General features: G+C 38.5%; 1 long non-coding RNA gene across 6 annotated transcripts in view; it reads left to right on the top strand.

Moving 5' to 3' along the window:
* The first annotated feature begins 2975 nt into the window (after window positions 1-2975).
* LOC137195185 (uncharacterized) overlaps window positions 2976-23760 on the top strand; it is a 64905-nt gene continuing 44120 nt past the window's right edge. For 2 of the 6 annotated variants that reach the window (XR_010931082.1, XR_010931084.1), the window contains exons 1-6: window positions 2976-3438; window positions 4430-4583; window positions 10072-10210; window positions 10705-10732; window positions 15613-15676; window positions 17303-17620. This is a non-coding gene — a long non-coding RNA (uncharacterized lncRNA). The other 4 variants (XR_010931083.1, XR_010931085.1, XR_010931086.1 and 1 more) reach the window with 4 other exon arrangements.

Below are 23760 nucleotides of genomic sequence, written 5' to 3'. Positions count from 1 at the left end.
GGCCTATTTGATGAGAATGACTCTGTTTATTTTGGTTTTAAAACGTCAAAATAATAACTGCCAGGTTAATGCTACAGGTGGTAAGCTATGTTTGCAAGAAACTTTTTTTTTTTGAGTTAGAATTTGAGCATTTTTCCCTCAAACTCTGATGCTACATCTGTTACAGTAGGTTTAAAAGCACTAGTAATGTTTTAAAGCTTTTGTTCCTCATTTCTTTGTGTATACCTCTATGACTTATTTCTATAGCTTATTTCCTCTTTCTTCATTTAGTAGGTGTCCTATTTACAGTGGATTTAACTTTAAGAAAATACCATTTGCTTTAATTTGTATTATTTAGGTTTTATGAACTAGCTTAACGTTAGTTAAGTTATAGTTAATTATATTAGCTAATAAGCTATTTATCATGAGCTGGCTCATTATCCAGGAAATTTAAAAACACGTTATGTTTTCTCATTTGGTTAAAATGACACCACAGTAAGATGAAATTGATAGAAAATCATGAGAAAGGTAAAGTTGGAATATCAGTAACATCATAGTGTTCACTGTGGCCAGGTACAAAGTGCTTTTAAACCTTGTAACAATAAGGTTACAGGCACATTGCACACATTGTTATCGCTGCAGGGATAAAAGATAGAAAGAACATACATTTTGTCCAAAAAAAAAACAAAAAAACCCCCCCAAAAAACCTGCAGGCTGCCAGGAAAATTGCTACTTCAGCCAACAAAGTTTGGGATCCTTCCTCTCCCTCATTTGGAGCTGACATCCCACTAAAACAACAGAGGAAACCATAGGGTGAGTCCAGTCAAGCAGCCGCCAGCAATTGAACCTCATTTTCATCAGAGGACTTAGATTCAGCCGTCCTTCATTTTTATGCCATTTACTGCTTTATTTCAAATCGCCCAGTGGATTTCTCCAGCTGTAAGAGGTATTTTTGTTTAAGACTGATCAAACAAATGATGGGCTTCCTCACTTCTGCTAGTGAAGTTTGATATATAAATGTTCCACAAATATAAAAGTCAATCTATCTTGAGGCTAGAGTAGTTACTGGCTTCTTTAATTTACTGAGTGACAGAATGGAGAAGTGGATAGTCGACTGTTTAGGCCACAACTTGACACTGAAGGAATCTATTCACTTGATTTGTTTAGCTTTTTGCTTCTATATCTTTATCCAGTGTTCTACCCACAGTTATTCAAACGAGTACTCGTTTTAACTGTATTAAGTTAGGATTGTTAATAAGATTTTTAACTATTATCAGAGCTACCTTCGTTTTAACTGAATGTTGTTTTGTGTCTGTTATGTCAGGTGTCTTGGCACTTACACCCTATGAGAAACACCTTTTCATTTTGTCAAGTGTATGAGATACACAAGCGGGTAGTCCCGGGTCTGAAAAGTGAAGCCAATGCGGAAGTGCCTTAAACCTGCATTCTCTCTAATGGCCAACAGGGGGAGACTCCACTGGCTCCAAAAAGAAATCTGATTGTATAAAAGGCTATAAGAAAATTACCCTACTTCTCACTTGGTGTATTACCTCAGTAAACTGTTTCCTGATGAGTTTATGGTCTCAATCGCTAGTTTCAAGTGATGTTCATTTTGTAAATTATGGTCCCATTCAGAGTAAAATAGATGATAAAACAGGGTATGCTTTAGGGCATAGCTACATTGTGATTGAGAAGTCGCTACCACGGCGACAATGTTGGTTATGTAACCATGGTGTAACCCCAGATTCACAGAGTATCGGCTTAACTGTCGCTATTTCAGTGTGTTTTCAATTCTAGGAAGTTAATTTTAACATTTTTTTTCGCCTAAAAAAGTCTTGTTCAGCATTTGGTTGTACTAAAAGACCTTCTAAGGAGTCAGAAGTTCAGTTCTTTCGGTAAGTACATTTTGTTTGAATGGTTTTAAGCCTGTTTTTTGCCAGTGAAAATTAGCATTTGTATTAGTATTATCACAGTTAACCATTAACTGTAAATGCACTTTGCTAACCAAACTAGCAGCCAGCATTAGGGCTAGCTCCACCCTCTCGTCCAAATATGGGCACCTCTCATCACTTTTGGCTCCAAAAATCCAAGATGGCAACCTTCAAAATGCCAAACTCCAAGCTTCAAAACGCTGTGGGTGACAATGGGTGATGTCATGGTGGCTATTATTTTTATACAGTTAATGGAATTACATAAGGTGTGAATGTGAAAATAAAGGAAATCTGAAATCACACAGTAAACAATTATGCATGCCATTAGAGGTTTCTCAAGTGGGGTGTGCGTGTTTGTCATAGACTGTATATAAAGATGACCCAAAAGTGAAGCCAAAACATCTTGATCGCCCCCTGGTGGCTGTTTGCAGTATAGGTCATAAGTCCCGCCCTCTCTATCTTAGCGGATGGGACATGGACCAAACTGAAAAATTAAAGTGCATGTCAAATAAATTTTTCCCAAAGATGGTTTCTGTCATTTTAGGAAGTTTCAAAGTACGCTGGCACGAGTTGTTACTTTAAAGTCCATGTAAAGTATTAATGGTTACTGTTCTGAGTTTGTCACACCACAGAAAAATATCCACCCAGTCAAGTATATAAAGTAAGGTTTCAAAATCGTGGGAAAATAAGTAGTATGCTGTGTTCATGCCAGTCACCTTTCTACGTCATAGAGCTACCATTTCAGGCCTGCCCAAAAAATCCTGAACACAGAAATGGTGAAAAAGAGATTAACGCTCTTACTCCATAATTCAGTACTGCATAGTTCACAATCAGTTCACGTTTTCAGCAGTTCACGTTTTCAGCAATTATTTTATAACGTGTGTTTGAAAAGAAATCTCTCATTCTTTACATGGACTTTAAGGTAATCAAAAACAGACCAGTTTTCTTTTTTAACATCTAAGTAATGGATAAAAACACTCTACCAATAAAAAGATGACCAATGATAGTTTACCTCATACAATAGTTTTTAATGTCAGTCATGTCATACTGTGTGGACCTAGCAGTTGCTGTAGGAAGTCGCCCAGATAAGTAAACGCCCATGTAAAGTTATTTCTATTTCACCTGTCATGCGCTCAGATATGTCCGTTTTTTGTGAGACTATATTGACCGGAAACTCCTAATTTTTCTGAACGAAATTAGGTATAACACTCACAGGTTTGACATACATTTGACTGACAAAACCGGTGTTCTAACCATGAATACTTGTGATTCAGTTGCGCTAACGTTAGCTAACTGCGTAGCTAACAGGTCTAACATTTACATAACGTGTTGTTGTCTTTTCAACCGCTGAACTGTTGTAACAGGCGTCTTCATTATTTCAACATTACCAGTATGGGGTGTAGGGTATGCAATAGCCTACATTACTCGCTGCTCCTGGTTACACGTACACACCAGAAGTAACCTGGCCAGCTTTTCACTGAGGAAACTTTGAAGTGAGGAGAGGAGGAAAGGAAAAGTTACTATAGAGGTGAGAACTGAGGGGAGAGAGAGGTGTGTGTATGTGTTGGCACTGTAGTCTATAACTTTGCCTACTCAAGGAAAATTTCAAGGAAAGGAAATACCCCCATTGTAAATCGAGTACAATATATAAGGAGGGATGTGATTATTTCTACAGCCATGTTTATATTCAGCCCCCTATTGTTCTTAGGTCATCATACCATTAAGTAATAGCCTACCTATAATGAGAAGAGTTGTATTAACCAGCTCTAAATTATTTATTTCACCATAGCCACAAAATAGTCTGTTTAGGCTGGTTGGGGTTTTACAGCTCCATTGTCATCATCTTTTCAAATTAACTGAAAATCATATTTCCAAATATGAAAATGGATTAAAGTTTGATTATAGTGGAGGCGAAACTATATAATTGCAGTGGTAGGTTAGTGTGTAGCCTAAATTAAATTGTATTCCTTGGTAAGCTATGTATAGGCAGGTAAAAGACAAATGGACAAGGATAGGCATAAATGACCAACTAACAGTATTGGTATCTGCAGATATTTCTGTAAACAATCTGTTATTGGTATAAAGAATTTTCAGCACAGTGCATCCCTCACTTTTTTGTCTGACTGCTGCATGTATGCAAATGATTTACTACGGTAATGCGTATGTATGCAAATTATGTACAATAATTCATTGTGCGAACAGCAGTATTTACATCCGACGCATCTAGGTCGCTGAAGTGGTGTTCAAAAAATGTGTCCAGGGTTGGCAGGTTGATCTGTCATACTGATGTATATTTTCAAATGCTCATTTTTCTGATAAGTTTGTTTTTATTTAATTATTTGATGATATAAAAAGGGGGTGTGACGTCCTGATTGTCAGTCACTCTCAAACCTCCGTCAGACGAGCTGAGTGACCGCAGCAGTTTCTGATGGAAGATGCTAATGTACGTTTTCATTTGTGATTCACTACCACCTGTAACTGCTAATTACTGGCTGGCGTCTATCGTTTTTCCAACCCAGTTTAGATGAAACCACGCCCACTTCCGTTATGATGAAAGCCTTGACGCAATGATGGAAGCGTTCCCATGGGAACCGTGCTCCCGTGAAATATGACAGTGACAGTAGTTTGGAAAGCAGCACTTTTCAAAGATGACTGACGATCACGAGAGTAGAGGTAATTGATATTTTAATGTTAATGTTATGACGTTGATTTTTAATGCCCCTCTACCTCCGTTATGTGTCTTGTTTACATGTGTATGCCTTCCCTGTGTTTATCTGTTTTTACTATTGTTAACAGTCTTTGTCCTAACATCCCACTCGTGGCTTGTGCCTTGCCATGGCGAGTGGGTTTTATACCAAATCAAGCCTCAAGGTGTGTGTCTTGTCTCAAATGTTGAAACCTAAAAACAATTCTATTCTCCCTCAAATCTGTGTACACAAATGCATAGTATTACATTCACATTTCTTACAGGGAACAATGTAAAAAAACAAATTCATAAATTATTGCCATCACATCAGGCTACAGTAAAGTAGAAAAACTTTATTGTCGATACAAGTGGAAATTTTTAATGCAAATCTTTCTTCAGGCTTCTCTGTCCAGTTTGTTTCCAGTCAGTCGGTAGAAGTTTGGTAGAAGTCTGCATTTCTAAAATGTTGCGGTTTTGGTAGACCTTTTCTTGTGCAGCAAAATCAGAATCCTGACATGCAAAATGTTCTGAGAAAATATTGCAAAATAGTGATGGTAATCTGAGAAAAATAACAAGTCAATGACCATAACATTAACTCGGAATGACTTGAAAATAGATTTCATAACAATCTGGCATAGTGCATTAGGATTTTGTGACAACACATCCATAAACAGTAGCCTAATCATGGACTTGATGGACTTGGATAAGTGCATGTATCATATTAAAATGTTAATGAAAGATTGAAGATCTTTAGTGGGGGCACACCTTTACGGAAACAGCAGATGTGATAGTCATCTATTCCTATAAAAGGGTGTATAGTTTATGTGAATAGTGTAAACCCCACAGCCAGTCTCTATCAAAAACAATGACTTTGACAGCATTGCAAAACCTGTACCTCATGAGTGATAAGTTTGACACATGCTGAATTACGTCCGTTCAGTATTTGTCACGCCAATAAGTTAACATTACTAAAGACCTTTGAATCGACTGCATTCCACAATTAGGAAATAGCATGCTAGGTCGCTAAATCTTGTCTCATTTGTGGTCTGGTAAACAGCAAATTCATCAAATTCAGTGCCCCATATTGCTATTTTCCAAGCTACACATAATAAAGCCTCTGTGCTTGACTCAAACTGTTAACTCATAGCCCTTCAGAATGAACATTTCCCATTACTCAACACCAGACACCCACTGAAATTAGGATGTTAGGAAATTAGGAAATAGCACACTAGCTGGCTAATTCTTGTCTCTTTGTGGTCCGATAAATAGTAAATTCATATGCCCGATATTGCTGTTTTCCAAACTACTGTAGCTTTCATATGTTGCGGGACCCGCATGAGTGCGGTTTCCATGGGAACGCAGCCGTCAAGGGATCTACCGGTGGGCCTGGATGTGCACAGGCCCACTTAGATTGACAGCTTGTCCACTCTGTTAGATTTATGAAAACTTAGTCACTCAGTCACTTAAGAGAAGAAGTTTGCATGAATCTGATAGGGTGGACAAGATGTCAATCTGTCAGTCATGGTGACCCACCCTATCAAGATTAATGAATACTTCCTCTCTTATGTGACTGACGTTACAGTGCATCACACACACGCTGTCAAAAGGCGGTTTCGTGAAGCTAGCAGCTAGATGAAATTTGGAAACTAAACAGCTATCATTGAATCTAAACTACATCTAAACTGGGTCGGAAAAACAATAGATGGGACCAACGGAGAGGATTCAAGATGGCAGAGTGAGTGGCAACACCTTTGCAGGCTACGGTTAAAAGTTTTTTGTTTGTCGAACCCCCCCAAAAAAAGAAAGTGCAAAGTGACAAAATGGAAGATGAAAATACCAGTGCTGCAATGCCCCACGCAGTGCAAACTTTACCCCAAAAGATGAATGAACAGACTGAACTTTTAAAAAGTCTTGAAAAATGCATTGAAGCCAATACACAGCAGTTAAAGAAAACAAGGAGGAAATTGTTGTGCTTCAGAAAAAAAAATGGTGATCTTCAGAAAGAAAACAACTCGCTAAGAGATTCATGTGCGGAGCAATCCCACTACAAAAGAAGATGGAATTTGAGGCTGAATGGTCTTCCAGAAAAAGATGGAGAGGACACAAGAGAAATTGTCATTGGGATACTCGCAAGAATTGTACTACTGTCTGTGGGGCAGCTGCAAGAGACAGTGGATACCATCCACCGCCTGGGAAGAAAGGGCAACCTCAAACAACACACCGAGGATAATTATAATCCAATTGGGGATGAGAATTGTTCGGGATGACATCTGGAAAAGATCAAGAGATGCAAGAGTTTGCAGTGAAATACACATACATTTCAAAGAAGATTTCTCCAAAGAAGACCGAGAGGCTCGTATCAAACTGTGGCTGTTGGTTCAGGAAGCCAGGGGAAAGGGACGGAGAGTGTTCCTGAAGGAAGGATACGTGTTGATCGACAACTGAAGAGTTGACACTGAATAAACAAGCGTTTTTAGGTTTCCTTTGTTCTAAACAGGTATGCTTATATCTTAAGATTTTTTCTACTTTTTTGTTCAAAGGTTTTGAGGGTTATAGCACTAAACATGTATGACAAGGACTAAGTTACTCATTCCTGCCCATTGTAATTTTTTTTTGCACGTTCCTTAAAGGTTATTTATTAGTTAAATGTTGTCTTTTATATCTTTAAATACTAGGGGGTTGAAAAATAATGTTAAATTTAAGGCAACGTTTGTCTTTTGTAAGGAGCAAAAGGCTAATTGCGTTTTCTTGCAAGAGACTCATTCAGCTGAATTCTGGAAACTGCAATGGGGGGGTCTATTGTCTTTAGTCATGGAACATCGCATTTGGCTGGCATAATGATCATGTTTAACAGGTTCCTTGGTAATATAATCAACCACAAAAGTGATACTAATGGTCATTGGCTAATGGTGGTGTCGGAAATTAATGGGGTAAACTATATTTTGTTTTGTGTATATGGGTATAACAAAAAAGCTCAGAGCAAAAATTTCTTCTCATCTCTCAGTAAGCTGTTAGAGGAATGGAAAGTGTCCAACACAACTGATAAAATCATAATTGGAGGAGAATTTAATTTGGCTGATCTCTGGTATGATATCAGAGAGCTGCTTCACAATGCTTTCTTCGAATGCATTTCTGCAAGAAATCTTTCTCCACTATGAAACAAGGTCTTTTCACTCTAATCCCAAAATACAACAAAGATAAACTTTCACTGGATAATTGGAGACCGATAACCTTATGATGTAGTGATTACAAACTATTGGCACATGTTTATGCAAACCAATTGAATGAGGGTTTAATGCAAATAGTTGATGAATGTCATTTGGCCTTTATAAAGGGTAAAAGTATACATAATTTAATCAGGCTGATATTTGATATGCTAGATTTTCAAGATTTAATTGATACAGATATTTTTGTGTTATTTCTTGATTTTTATAGTGTTTGATTCCATTGAACATTCCTTTTTTTTTGGAACATTACACTTCTTGGTTTTAGAGAAAATTTTTGTAATATAATTAAGATGTTTTACACTGACATATATAGTATTGTATCCCTGAACCCTGGAATCACCCCTAGGTTCAAGGTGCTACATGGTATTCAGCAAGGCTGCCCAATATCTCCAAAATTATTTATTTTGACTTACCAATTACGCAATTAGCAATGCTTATTAGTAACCATCCTGAAATACAAGGTATTATCATTTTCGATAAGGAATTTAAAATTAGTCAATTCGCAGATGACACATTTATCTTATTAAGAAATAAATCCCTGGTAGATAAAGCCTTTAATGCAATTTAGATTTTCTCCGAAGTGTCAGGGTTATCCCTTAATTTTAAAAAAATGTGAATTACTTTCTATTCATACATGCACAGATTCCAATATTGCTTCAATTAGAATTGAATCTGAAGTGAAATATCTAGGAATAATGTTGTCTAAAAATGTTATCAGAAGAAAAGACATCAGTATTTCCAACAGCTTAACAGATATGAAGAAATCTCTTAGTCATTGACTAACCAGAGACCTTACTGTTTGTAGTTGTTTTCTGATATGGAAACTTTGCCTATAATGGATAAAGCACATTCTAAATTTATTAAATGGCCTGTTTCCCAAAAGGTCAAAGAAACTCATCTCAAAATAATTCATAAGGTTTTACTGGTTGCAGAATTTCTTTAAAAAAAAGGTTCAAATTTAAAATGGACCCTTGTACCTTTTGTAAAGTGACAGATGAAACATTAGAACAGGTGTTTTTCTCTTGCCCTGTGTCCAAAAGATTTTGGTTAGATGTGAGTTGTTATCACTTAAAGTAAATGACATTCCAACTTCAGACATTAACTCTATCTATTTCCTACATAATATGATCATTCTTATGGGTAAATATATTCATTATAGCAAGTGGAGAAATAGTAAGCCCTCCTTTGTTTGGTTTATAAATGATTTCAAATTATTTTTCTCATCACTTAAAAAATGTAGTAAAATAGCAAGAAAGATCAGTGGGGACATCTCATTTCTTGTTGTTTTGATGTATACCCTTTATTTTTGAAGTCTTTGCTTCAAGTCTTTGTGTTCAAAAAAAAAAAAGAGAGACAAAGATGCTCTATAGCAAAAGATGACACATTACAAGCTACGCCAGTGGTATAAAATTGTATACACTTCCTGTCTCCTAAGTGGGTGTGGTCGCACCCCCCCGTCCCCTAACCCTATGTAGATATGACCCATGCTAACGGGCTAGCCTTGCCTTTTCAGCCCCACAAAGTCAACCTGCTAGCCCCCAGGCTACAACCACAGCCTCCCATGGGGTTTAGTTAATTAAAACAAGGTGCAAATTCACAACATAATGATCTCTGTGTGTTTAATCTTTATTTAAATTGCATTATGTTGATTATATGAGACGGGAAGCAGGTAGATATATGACCATAGCTTAGCATTAGTGCCTGGATAGTTAGCATTTAGCAACTTCCCACGATGAGAGATTAGGGTTAAAACAGAAGTTCATGACAACAAAAATGATAAACACACAAACGACACAAACACAGAGCTGCACAGATTACTGTGGGTTTCAGGTTTATTTCCATGTGAATTACATAAAGTTTGTCCTGACAGAGAGAAGAGATATGTATTACATGTATCTGTGTTGCCAGATATTGTGAGAGTGTGTTGCTGACACAGAGACAGGTCTCCAACAAAGTTAATGTTCTCCTGATTCGTCTGTCTGAAAAATTCCATTTTAGTGTCTGAATGTTTGGAAGATATGTGGCTTGTGAAAAATGGGTCCAATATTTACTCCAGTGAGCGAAAGAATCGGTAATAATCTGTGCTCACATTCACTTCTCACATTGGAGTAAATAGACTCAGAGCCTGCCGCTAGTCTCCTAAAGGGGTGGAGCAGTGGCGTAACCCATGTGACACAGATACAGGAAAAGACTCTTAAGTGCACCGTCTTCTTTCTGAACTGTCTCTGTTTTGGTTTACCTTTCCAAGGCGGCTCCTCTTGATGGTGAAACAGCTGTCAGTCAAGTTTAGGGGGCAGATCCTGTGGGCCATCATCCCACTGCCCGACTCTACTATGCAGACTCTGGTTGACATCACACAGGCACGATGGTAGCCACCTGGAAATTAGGTATTTGGCTTCACTTTGGCAAGAGATGCGTCATCCATCTTTATATACAGTATGATGTTTGTCTCAGTCATTTTCATGTCATATTGACCTCTGTCCATGAGCCACAGAAATCCATTTGATAATATTTGAATTATGTAAATGCACTTGTACACTTTTTGACAGGGTGATGAGTGCAAGACCTCAGACTGCAGTAGTCTTTACCATGGTTAAACCTGAATCAACTGGGAACACCCCGTCATCATTTTTGCTTCCTTCAGTGAAATGTTCAGACGTGCTATATTGTATATAACACTGTTAACATTGTGTGCACAATGTAAGATATGATGAACCACAGGCTTGTCAATCAACAAGCAAGCAATAGCAAGCATAGATAATGAATTAACCTAACTGAGAAGCCAAAATCAAGATAAAAGCGGGCACTCGATGTCCCTCTCTTATCTGCGGACATTGTTGTCATTTTTCAGTTTTCTTTTTTTTCACTTCTGTCTGTGTAGAGAAAGCAAGAGATGGGGTGTGGCATTGGTAAGTATTGTGCCTATGCTTTATCATGAGAAGTTATTCATCAGTCACATTAACCAGCAGGTTTGGAGTGGCATTGGTTATTTTTCCACAAGTTAATTGATATGCAGCTTCACTCATACAGACTGTGTGTGACGGCAGTCAGTCTTTTAATCATAAGCCCTCAGAACTTCAGGACTGTGCTAATATTAAATCACAGTACACAAAGTACAGTACAGTGTGTGTATGTTTTTGAAAAAGAGAGGGGCAGTAAGAAGTAAAAGTAAGAGACGGAGAGATGAAATGTAGACTCTGGCACTCTTTGTCCCTCTCTGTCTGTGTTTCACACCCTCCTCCGACTGTTTGAGTCAAGCCTTGCTGTGCATGTACTTCACAAACATTTAATTTTCCCATAAAGAGGAGAAAGGCTATCTAAGGTTTGAAGATTTGTAATCTGCTGTGAAATCGAACACTAGTGGCGTCACACATTGTGAATCAAGTAAACAGATGCTGAGACCCCTTTCCTGTCCATTTTAGCACAGGAAATACTGTATGCGCCACATAAAAAGATAATGATAACACATAAGATCTGCCTTCCTTTCTCTCCAAAATAGGCACATAATTTAGTTTCTAATGTGCTGAATCCCAGTGAGAGACGGTGAGACATCAAGTGTGAATTCAGTATACCTTATATTTCTTGTAAATTCCTGTCCTGCTAATGAAAGATCACATGTCTGATTATTCTCAAAAAACCTAATTTCACCCAAAACACAAACACTTGCAAGCATGTAAACAGGACTGAAACTATTTATTGCTCTTTATTAACTGATGTAAAAAAGCTTTGTAGTAGAAAATACATTCATTCTCAAATTCACAGTCTGATCCCCACTGAACAGTAACTGAATAGGTAGGTCTGTTTATTACCTGTGGAGGGCAGCAGCAGGCTTGAGATGCATCTAGGCTGCATGTAGTCTTGCAAGAAGAATAAGAATAGGAACAACAACAAACCACCCCTTTTGTGTTTCATTTGAAATTTAGTCTAATGCTATGCTGAAAAACACATTGTACATCTACTGTACCCCAGTCTCAGTCCTTACAGATCAAGTCATATCCACCAGCTTTCAAAAGCTGAAGCAGAGCAAACTGATGTAGCACTCAGTAAGAAACCATAACAACTTGAGATCAACTTTCAACAGAGAGTATTAGAGATATTTTTAAAAGTTCAAAGTATGAAGGAACTGTAAGTATTGTGAATAATTGTTAAAGGGAGCAGAGCAGGTGGACCCAAATGCAGGAGACATCAGGCACATGAACTGAAGAATTATCTTTATTAAGTCTTAGGAGTGCAGGCAAAGCAAAACTGAGCAAGACAGAACAAAGGATCCAACAATCCAACAAGACTGAACCGAAACACAGGACTGAAATACAAACTGAACTAATGAGGGAATGGGGAACAGGTGACTAGGCTGAGAACAGGCAAGGAGCTGATAGGCTGAGGGAAACACTGGGAGCAGGGCAAGGCTAACAAGGCTGATGCAGGGCAGGTGTGGAGGAAATAACAGGCTGGGGACACAGGAGGAAAAGCACAGGGCAAGCAGAAACCAAAAACCTAGAAACACAATGAATACAGTCTAACTAATAAAGGCAACTGAAATGATATCATGTCAGAAGTATTTAAAGATACAACTCAAAACAGCCTACTCCAACTCAGTCTTAACAAGGATAAAAGGCTGAGAGTCTCTGGTGGAATGGAGGAGAATAACAACTAAGGAACACAAAGCCAGACTGCGACAAGACCATGGCAATAATAATTGTTATATAATACTATTATGGCACACTGTGTGTAAAAGTCCCAACCCAGTTCAGCTTTTGTCCTGCTTTTTCACTGTTTTACCGTTGACCACATTTGTCCAAGTTCAGATTATGTCTGATACTGTATATTGTACTGTAAAAAAAGGATTAATTATACAGTGGTTGATGAGGTATTAGAGTTACAACAAGTTGTTCATCAGACAGCAGATCATTGTGAATTGTCATATTAATAAAGGAACAGGTGTTATTAACCCTAACTTTGCCCTAGTGCTGGCCTATGCAATTGGCGGCCCATGGGCCACATCTGGCCTAGAAACAACCTCCAAGTGGCCCAGTGAGCTTGAATTAAATAGGCTACTTTAACAGCAATTTGGATATTTTAATTGTAATATTATTTTATAAAAAATATTTGTCAATAGCAATGTTATTGTGTAGCCTAAATAGTTAGAGCACTGCGGTTGTGGTCTAAAATCCATAAGCAGTCAGGAAACAAAATGAGAAACATATTCATATTTCTTTACATTTCGACTTGATTTGTTTGTATTGTGTCCAACAAAGTCTCGCTCAAGGAGAAGAGTTGAGTTGTTGCAGGAAGACAATGATGGCAGAAATGCGAGTGAGAGGTGGAGAGAGGAGTGCTGGGAAGAGTTTGTTGTGTAGGAGTACAGAAAGCATAGCTTAGTGTTATCTAAAAGATTTTCAAAGTCATCACTGAATATTTAGCTGATTATTTAGCTGTCTCTTGCAATAACTAAACTCTCGCGATATGATCCTTTCCATAATGTCATCAGACACTAATAACAATCTGAGCCTGTCAGTGGCAAAAGCAAGCACTTTTAGTGGACATACATGGAGATACTGGTAGAGAGAGATAGTGTGTTATTGGTTTCTGTTATTGCCACTTGTTGTGATTGTGCATTAGCTCTTTTTTATTCTGTTTCCGCACTTTGTGATGTATCTGGGCCAGATATGCTGACCAAAAAATTTTTTTTTTATTTCAAAAGTGAAACAATAAACATTGCTATTTTACTACATTCATTTGCGTTTGTTTACAATTTGTCATTACCAAAAGCTAAAAAAAAATGGTTTTGAATAGGCTGCTGAAAATGTCTGGCCCATCTACATTTCCTGGTTTTAAAATCTGGCCCAGTTGAATTTATAGTTGAATAGCTCTGCCGTAGTGTCCCAGTAAACCATGACAGTGTGACAGTGAGCCAGCGTGTACAGTACCAGGACCCTGAAACTGAAGCAGCTACATGGAAATCTGCCATGATTAATTCTGTTTTTTACACCTGTGATTTTCCCACTGTGACATGTCAAAATGTCTTCCGTGATAAAGGCTTATTATATGAATATGTGGAAATGTATTTTAAAAGAGGCTCTTGAATTGAATCTGTTAACATTTGGTTAGGTTAACCTCAGCCTGTTAAGTTCTCCTGATGAAAATTCTGGTTAAATTCGAGACCATTTTACAGTTTTCTTGATGCGGCGTTTGATAATATCAATAGAGCCTTTTCACAGCATATATATTGACTCGTCAACAGAAGTTGTAGATAATAACATTAATTATGTTTCTATTCCATTTGAGCGTCCCAGTATAAACATGCACAGTCGCATGGCCCTGAAACTGCAATCACTAAATGGAATGCAACCATCGTTAATGTTATCAATCACACCTGTGCTTTTCCTGCCACGACATGTCAAATTTCAACTGTAAAAAGCTCATATAGCTAACTTGGAACTGGGGTGGTACTTTAGCAATGCAGTAACAGTGAAATATTGCATATAGGTAGGATCAAGTTTAAATGTGAAGGTCACAATGTGATAATAGAAATAGCCTGAACTGTACAATTATTTTGGCCATTACATTTTAAGCAGGATGGAGGGTTTACATTAATTGTTCACAAGCTTGTTTACATGGTGAAAAGTCAGGAACTAAATACTGAAGGCTTGATTAAAAGGCCACACTGCTTATGCTTCATTTTCAAGGGCATGACTAGTAACATCTATAAATTATAAGAGTATTTTTTCTAATAGATTTCCAATAACAAAATTTGCGCTTTAGCAATGTATTTCCAAAGACGTTTTCATCTGCAGCAAACATTGTGCATTCCAAAGCCTTTTACCAGAAAAGAATGGAGAGCTTTGTTCTTGTTTAATATAGGTACGAGAATCTGACCATTCATTTAGTGTCCATGGCTGTCAGTTTGGTTTATAGTTGAATAGAACTGGCTGTCAGTAGAACAATACTGGAAAAACACATGCTTTTTAGTGAATAAAATAACCCAGAGGAAGCAGCTAAAGTCAGGACAAAATGGGGCCTAGGACGGAACCCTGAAGCATCCCCTCTTCACTTGTGCCAACTGCGGGTACAAACCTATTTTTCCAACTGTATTTTTAAAAGCTAATCAGAGAGATTCACAAAATTGGGCATGTGATCCAAAATATCACAGTCTATCGGTTAAATATCAATGATTTAATAAGAATTGCAGTTCAACTAAAAATGCAGGTATTTCTCTGAAGAAATCACTACTTTACTAACTACATTCATATTAAGAGCAGACAAGCTTGATCATTGTGACTAAAGAGATCACCTAGATGGTAGTGAGATATTATAAATGATATTTACTCACATTGCTCTATAGGATATTCTTGTAATACTGAACAGTTATTAACAATATATGGACAAAGCAGATTTTGCCTTCTCTATCAATACAAATAATTGTCTTCACTAAAACATGAAAATATGTCATTATATTGTTACAAGCTCTTTATTCTTTCAACAAATGTATCGAATTACTACTTCTAACTTCAAATGACTGTTTTTGTGTTTTTTAAATAATGAAAATACATAATAAAGCAGTTATTTTCTACTTTCCATCACAGAAACATCATCGTACTCACTGTGCTATGCAAGCCTAATCAAAAATGAAAATATATGGAAGCAGGGTGTTATGTCAACACATTAGTGTCCAGTTGGGCACGATATCTCCTTTTATGTGGGGTCTATAACCTCATTATACCTCAGTTCATGATATAAGCACAGCTGGGTCCTGGGAGTGGATGCATAATGTATATTATTCTTTTAACAGGGTCTTACTGTCAGAACTGCCCTGCTGGCTGTCCGACTGAGGCAGAAATATGAATTTTCAGCCGGTGAGTGATCTGCTCTATTGGTTTGCTTCTTACTATCATATCATTGAGCAGTTGTGTATGTGAGTGTTTTTGTTTTTATTTTTGGTTAAGGAAAAAAAAAGTTTGGGTATGACATTATACATATGACATTGTATTTCAGTAATTTTGAAATACCTAAATACCATCCGCAGTAGATGTGGTAGGAAATAAAAATGTGTAAATTACATCTTTAAACTCTTTTCTCTCTTTCTCTGCTGAAAGGTATACACTGATGTGTGTGTGTGTGTGTGTGTGTGTGAGGGAGAGAGACAGACAAACATGGACAGAAAGAGAGAGAGAGAGAGAGCAGGAGGGACCCGTATTAGCAGGGACACTTGAATGAATTTGAAGAATAGGTTTTTACATGTTGAACAGCCACAATACTGGGCCCTCGCTAGCAGACAGTACCAGCTTCCCTGATTCAAATGACGCAAACCTGCCTGATTGGAGGGATTTACAGTAAACACTTGTTTCAACAGAGCGTCCAAACAAAACCCAGTCCAGTTGTGTCGGTTGAACTGCTACTTATCTGAAATCTGCGGAGGAAAGAACACGGATAAATCTTTCAGAAGTCAGTAGTCTTTGCCTCTATCTGTCCACATCAGTGGTATCATTCATGATGTTTTTTGTTGTGGAGCTAATTTTGCTGGTCTAGAAAATAACTGATTTAGAAAACCATCACAAATGAATAACATAAAACCACAGAAAAAAAAAAAAACTAATTTGAAAAGTGAAGAAAAAGGTCTGTTTATGTAATATTCTCTCCACAACCAAACAGTTTAATACAATTACTGCTTGTGGAGTGAGGGCAGCTATTGTGTCCATGTAGCAACAGTCAGCGTTACATCGATTGTGATTTCCTACAGTGGTGTAAATGCACAACGGGATTATATCTGTAAAGTGGCTGTCCGGGTTTGGTTATGTGATCTTGTGAGGCAAAGCTGGCCCCTCAAATTTAAGTATACACAGACACAACTTAAACTCCCCGCCCCTCCTGCGTGTGCACACACACACACACACACACGCATATATATCTATATACAGACACACACACACATATACACACTCTGCGTCTGACCTGGAGGTCAAGGTGCAGTGACTCTGAGGGTTGTCTAACTGGGCCTCTTGAAACTCTTGCCTTGCATTCCAGCGCCCGGAGGAGGGGGTTGTTGCAGCCAGGCTTATTACCAGAGAGAGAGAGAGAGAGAGAGAGAGAGAGAGAGAGAGACGGAGAAAAAAGAGTGATTGAGAGAAAGAGAAAGAGAGAGGGAGAGGGAGAGGTGGGGGTAGAAAGAAGCTGGAAGGTATTATGCACTATTTCCTTGCCTTCCTAGAAGCTCCTGCTTGTTCCCTCCCACTCGGCCAGCAGAGTTCCACGACAAAGTAAAGGAAACGCTGAAAACTTGAACCTGCTATTCTCCAGCTGCCTCGGCCTTCTAACTAGCTCACTTGTTTTCTTTTCCTGCCTTTCCCTGCGTATGTTTCTATTTCTCTCTCTCTCTCTCTCTCTCTCTCTCTCTCTCTTTCTCCCTCCCTCGTCCTCTCCTTGTTTGTCTCTCTCTCTCTCTCTCTCTCTCTCTCTCTCTCTTACTCTGGGCTGTGTGTAAGAGGATCACTTTGTTTCCGTTGCCCGTGCCGCAGACATACATGGAGGAGAGGACTGGATTTGAGGAGATACTGACGGGGGTGCACAGCTGCAACAGTCCCCTCCATCTCCACACCAGGACTAATGCCCCCCTCTTTCTTTCTCTCTCGCTCCCTCTCTCCCTGTGTGTGTTTGACTCTCTCCCTCTGCCGCACTCTCTCTGCTTTCTGCCTCTCCGAGGGGTGGGGGTGCCATATGGGAGCTCAGAAAAATGGAAGTGGATCGGAGATAGACAAGAGAGGAATCTTTCATTCTTGAGCTCGGATGTCGGGATCTATGTGGTAAGTGCTTCTCTTTTTCTCTCTTTTGACTTTTTAAGTTCTGTACTCCCCAAGAACAAACATATGCCTGAATTCTCAGCAGTCTGTTTCATTTCTCTTTGCTTTTGATTCATGTGTTGCCAGTAGTTACCTATTTTGAGTTTTTTTTTTATTGTTGACTTCCAGCCCAGTTTTCTCTCATAAAAATGAAAACTATTTTTTCCTACACTTTCTTTCAGTGCACTCAAGTTCACATTCCATTGTAACAATTAGTTGTGTGAGCTGTAGTGATAAGAGCTTTGTGCTTTTGAATTTGTACTAAGTTTTGAGGGTCAAGGTAGAGCGAGAAGGGAGGTGGAGTGGAGGCCGACTGGGGGAAGGGAATCCGGAGGGGTCAAAGAGAATGGCACTTGGCCCGGGCAGCACAATAGCTTGAAAAACTTTTTAGTATGACATTATCACTGCGGAACATGTGCCCGCCTCAAAACCTGGAAACCGCCGCACGTTTCAGCTGACTTGCAAGAGGTTTGTTGTGGAGGCCGTTTATACAGCAAATGAAATTAATAAGTTGCTCAGTGGTTTCACTTTTTCAGGAGCTTGGAAATGCTTAAGTCTGGGTGGAGTGCAGTTCTGAGAGACTGAGTATTGAAGTTTTGACACGCCATCACCCTCACCATCTTGACAAAACTGTTTTTGTCTCATTATATATTTTCAACTGTTATTTCTTTTACAGAAATAACAACAGACAAGAATAAAACAAGATAAAAAGTGTGTGGATGACTTAGTTTGGATAAAGAAGTCAGACAGAACGGAAGAATAGAACAGAAGATTCCAAGTTCACAATGTTCTTGTTGACTAAGCCAGATTCAGATCCAGATTTCATCAGCCAAGGATAATATGCTTGAAAGGATGCTTGTTGCCGTTTATTAGCAGTCGGTTCTTCTCCGTACAATTTTAAAACAGGTGATGGTAGATGTTGCTGCTAGTGAACACTAATGCATTACTGCAGGCTCACTGAATAACTCCTTTATTTGATAAATGTAAAGGATACCTCATGAGTACTGGACCTGCATATAGATGTTAAAGCTTTGTATATTTATGATCGATTTTACAGTAATGTTGATGATGAGGAATTATTGAATGTAAGATTCCCCATGAATATTTTTGACTAGGTTAAGACTGAATATTAATACTATATTTATTTATATATTTATATGTGTGTGTGTATGTGTGTGTATATATATATTTATCCCCTAAAAAACTTGTCCTTTACTAAATTTCATCAAAATCTTTAAGTTAGAATATAATCTTCTTTAATTAAAATATACTTGCATATCTTTTTAATAAAGCACAATTTTCTGTGAAAAGTTCTTTACAAGTTAGTGATATTAACTCCTGAAACTATGACTAGTCTTTTCACTTTAAAGTAAAACAACAACATTTGAACCCAAAAAGAGCTGGTGTGTGTAAGTCTGAGAACTAAGCTGAGTTAAGTAAGCGAGCGTACTCCTTTTAGGAACCTATTGAACTTCAGAGCTGTGATTTATGTGTCTCACCTCGATGGTTCATTGGCAGTTTGGGGTTTTGACCTTGCTCCCTCGTCTCTTTGAGGAAATCAGAACCCGTCTCTCTGCCTGACTCATTCTGTGCCTCCCTCGCTCCCTCCGTTCATTAGACATCTAAGTAACAGGGGAATGAAGTGTCTCGACCGGCGTTAATAGACTTATTTCTCTTGTGAAAGGTGGTGCTAAGGCAAGATTTTAAAGGGATAAAAAAATTAGGTGAGCGGAGTTGTGCCTGTATGAATTTATTTTGGCTGTGTCTGTTCAGCACATTGCCTGTATAACTTATAGTATGAGGGGAGGGTTTTCTGGATTTCACTCACTACCACAGCTCTTTTATAAATACACAACTGTGTCTGCTGCAGAATCTAGTTCTCTATTTTGGGCATGTGGGTCACAATCTAATGAAGCAGCAGAACTACACAGTTTCTTAATGAGGACTCGTGAAGTTACTGTCAAAAAGTTGTATTCTCACTTTATGTAATATGACAAAATATAGAATAGAAATAGAAATTGCCTGCTCAGCACTAGGAAATAGACAAATTTGTGGATTACTTGCTTATTGATCAATGGCTTTAAACTGAGTTTCACATTTTTTAACTTGAACGAATCTTGAAATGAACATATTTGTGTCGTCTGCAATCTACAAGCTGTGCTTTGACGAGAGAAAATAAGTTAATAACAGCATTTTGTGTGCTTTTAGATAGCTGGATTTTACTGTTTTATATTTTAGTAGCAGTGATATTCACCCATTACATTTCTGTAAATCATAGAGCACAGTTGTAAAAATATAATTTGTGAGCCTTAATAAAAACAAGCACATTTTTAGCTGAGTAAAAAAAAAGTTTCTGAATTCATAGTAGTACAGGTGCTTGAAGAACAAGGCTGCTGTGTTTTGGTGGGTTACCAGTAAGTCAGTTGGTATGAAACAGTTCATCCTCTCATCAAGAACACCGGATTATTTGAATCTTGGAGGTATTTCATGTTTTTATTAGTAGTGCTCGTCTGGTGTACGTCTGCAGATGAACGTCTTGAGTTGTTTGTTGTCCTTTTTGCCAGGTGAAGACATGTTGTCAGATAACCTGCCTGACCTCAACAGCCAATTTTAGCCTCTCCCTCATGCCTCCTCTGGTTATAAATTAGCCCAGTTGTTGTTTGCAAGCAGCGAAAGGAAAAGCTCACTTAGTAGCTGTGATTTATTAGTTGTTAGCCTGCTGCTGCCATGTGAATGACAGAGGTGCCATTCAGGTTGAAAACAGAAAGCAGACAGAATCTGACTGCTTCAGGAAACTGGAGGTGGTTTCCTTTTCTGCCACTCAACCTAGAGAGAAATTACATGATTTAACTACTGGTACTGCCTCTGAGGAATTTTTTTTTGTTGTTATGTCCAAAATACATGGCATGTAATTCATGTAATATTTACCATGATTTTAATAGTGATACATCTATACTACTCTCTATTCCATGAGTTGTTTGATAGTTGAATTAATACCCATAAGGACCTGTGATAGCCTTCAGGCAAAGAGGAAATGGGAATATAAAAGTAAAATTGAAGTGCTTCGTGTTGATTAATTTACACATCACCTTAATGCAACCTCTGTTATGTGCAGTGGTACTTGTAATTGGAAATCCATTTGCTGTTGCCCCTAAAAATGTGTTTTATTTTTTCCACAGCTGCTAATGTGGAGGCTCTTGTTTTAAACATTGCATCTGGTTGTGACTTTAGTTGCAAAACAGTGAATGAGACCAGGATATATGGTGTATACATGCTGAGAGTCCTTTGAAAGATTGATGACGAATCCATCTCTGTAAATCGAGTTGTGCTTACTCCGATTACAACCTTAATGCAAGTAAGATAACTTTGTTAAGATGTTTTTATGACAGTCGCAATAATCTGAGTATAGTCTTACTCGGGTTATGATCAAATTACTACAGAGAATGTAAACCCAATGAGTGACATCCCTGTTTGCTTCTCTTGCTCTGTTCACAACACCCTCTGTGATACATGTTCAAGCTGTTTTACCCTTTTAACAAGAGATATTTTGGGGAACAAACCTCATACTTTACAGGTCCGTCACTGAATTCTCACTGACTATAGACCACAGTCACTCCAGAGAGAGAAATTTTGCTGACTACTCTGGGCACACAGTGTGTGACTGTGAATCCATGCTGTTACAGGAAGGAGTACGATATGACTGGTTATGAGAATAACTGCTCTAACAATGCAGCTGTTCATGCAGTCTTAGGAGTTCATAACGATGAAGGCCAAGAGAACAGGAGCCTCCATCTGGTCCCAGCACCCATGTCTCCTGTCAGTGCATTGACAGATATGACTGGCACAATCATTACATCTTTAGAAAGACTTTGTCAGCTTGTTGACCGAGCTTAAAGAGTTGCTCCTTCATTATTCTGAAAACACAAAGTTTTTACTATTACATAATCATCCATATGGTTATGCTCAAACAAGAGGTCCAGCCCCAATTGGGATGGCAAACTTTATTAAAATGAAGGGCAAAGTTTGTGTTTAGACAGGCAGGAGATGCTGTCATGCTTTGTTACAGTTTTTTTTTGAGATGACATGCCATTTCAGTCAGGGTTTATTCTGCTCAAAGCTTGAATCATCTTCTCTGGTTTAGATCATTGACAGTAACTCTGTGCAAGGCCACTGATCAAAGGTCACACCATCATGTTTCTTAAGAGGGTTTTCCTCCCAGCAAGCTGTGCCAAGCACATGAGTGAAGTGCATATCTTATCTGTGCTTAATTAAGTGGAAAACTGGTTTTCCTCATTTTTTTTTTCCTAAGATACTGTGCAACTGAGCAACAAATGGTGAGATTGATAATTGGTTTTCTCACTTTGTGCCCAGGCAGAACTCTCTGGTGTTCTAGCAAAAATACCCAAACTTCCCCAATCAATTTCTGTGTGCTATGTTGATAAGGAATTTTAAGTTTTGTAATTCTTTGAGTTTTTCTCATTGACTTGTTAACACTTTTACAAGCTTCTGTGGTCAAGGTCCTTCAGCCCTCCACCAGGATGGCAACCTGTCAGTAAACTCAGAGGCTTCTCCACCGAGAAGAGATATTCTAAAGAGTTAATTTGTCTCTCATTTCCCCGTGAGCAGTGATTATCTAAAGAAAGTACCATCAGAAAGGGTGTGGTGTTAAAGCTGTGCACGGAGCTTTGGACCTGAGACCCGACACCATGATTTGTTGTTGAATGTTTTAATGTATTCCAGGGAAGTCATGGAAACAACTTAAACTTTATTCATATGGTGAAAGATAGTTGTGACTTCATGGGTCATGAGCAAGACTTACTTTGATGAATAGTATGAAGGTCAGATGGATACAAGGTGTCAGTTAACACTAAGATAATGATGACAGATGATATGCATCATAAGTCAGATTCTTTATTGAATTATTAATGACTTGAGCCAAGTCTTGGGCCTTGCGAATGGAAAATAACAGATGTTTAGTGTTCATTGATTGTTTTCTGTAATGAATTAATAGCCATGACTGCATTTTCAGCTAAACCTATTATTACCACATGAATAAGAAAACTAGAACAACATGTTGGTCTTTCAAACTTAAAGCTATATTAACAAATAAAAAATATTGCAAACACAGCTAACTTATTGCATGCATGCACACGCACACACACAAACACTCTCATACACACACACACACACACACAGCATTGAATTCTAGCACAAATGGCCCCCAATGGGTTGGTTATAAAGGGGGTGATGTCATGTCTGTGATGGAGGCTGTGTGTCCCTTTACCAGTGATCCATTTCTTATCCAGCTGTCCTTACTGACACAAAGCAGAGAGAAAGAAAGAACAAAACAAAAGACTGAAAGAAAGAAAGCGTACGAGTAGACATTTATTTTTTTTATCCCCACCCACCTCCAGCCAACATTATACCTGTCATTAAAAAGTCCCGATGAGTAGCAAAAGGTGCAAAATTACTCCTGAATCTTGGCTATTTAAACACCTTATTTCAAGAAGTGCTGATCTTCTTTGTTGAAGCCAATTTACATATTATTTCACAGAAGTTATTATCTTATTTTGTGTTTCATCAATTTTAAAGCAGTTTGTTTTGGACAGTTGCCTGTTTCGTGGGTCAAGAGATCACAGGCAATTTGTCTGCTTGTCTTTGAGCTGACAGGAACTCATCCTCCTTGTTTCCAAGCGAAGGGGGTGCAGGACTTCTTTGTGGAACCGGCTGTGTGTGTGCGTTCATGTGTGTGTGTGTGTCGGACCCAGTGTTTCTAGCCACATGACTCTCTTCACCGTTTTAAACAGCTCAGCTTCTTTAACCACCTCTCTACGTGGTGGTCACATCTCAGCTACGTGGTGGTCACAGACAGTGTTTGGTGGTGGTGGTGGTGGTGGTGGTGGTGGTGGTGGGGAACTGGGGGAGGGGAACCCATAGAGAGCTCAGGGGCACACAGGGAAATGGCTTCCATACATTTAGCATTTCCTCTTTGAGGGCAGTCCAGTGCAGTACAGCGGGGTTGTCGCGTCAAAGCGGTGTGGCGAGGAGGGGTGGAGGTTGCTGGATAATGCAGACACAATGGGCTAAGGCAAACATTAGGAGTG

Source organism: Thunnus thynnus, chromosome 13, assembly GCF_963924715.1.
Source record: "Thunnus thynnus chromosome 13, fThuThy2.1, whole genome shotgun sequence".
NCBI classification, from domain to species: Eukaryota; Metazoa; Chordata; class Actinopteri; order Scombriformes; family Scombridae; genus Thunnus; species Thunnus thynnus.
This window is presented reverse-complemented; position numbering and strand designations above follow the sequence as displayed.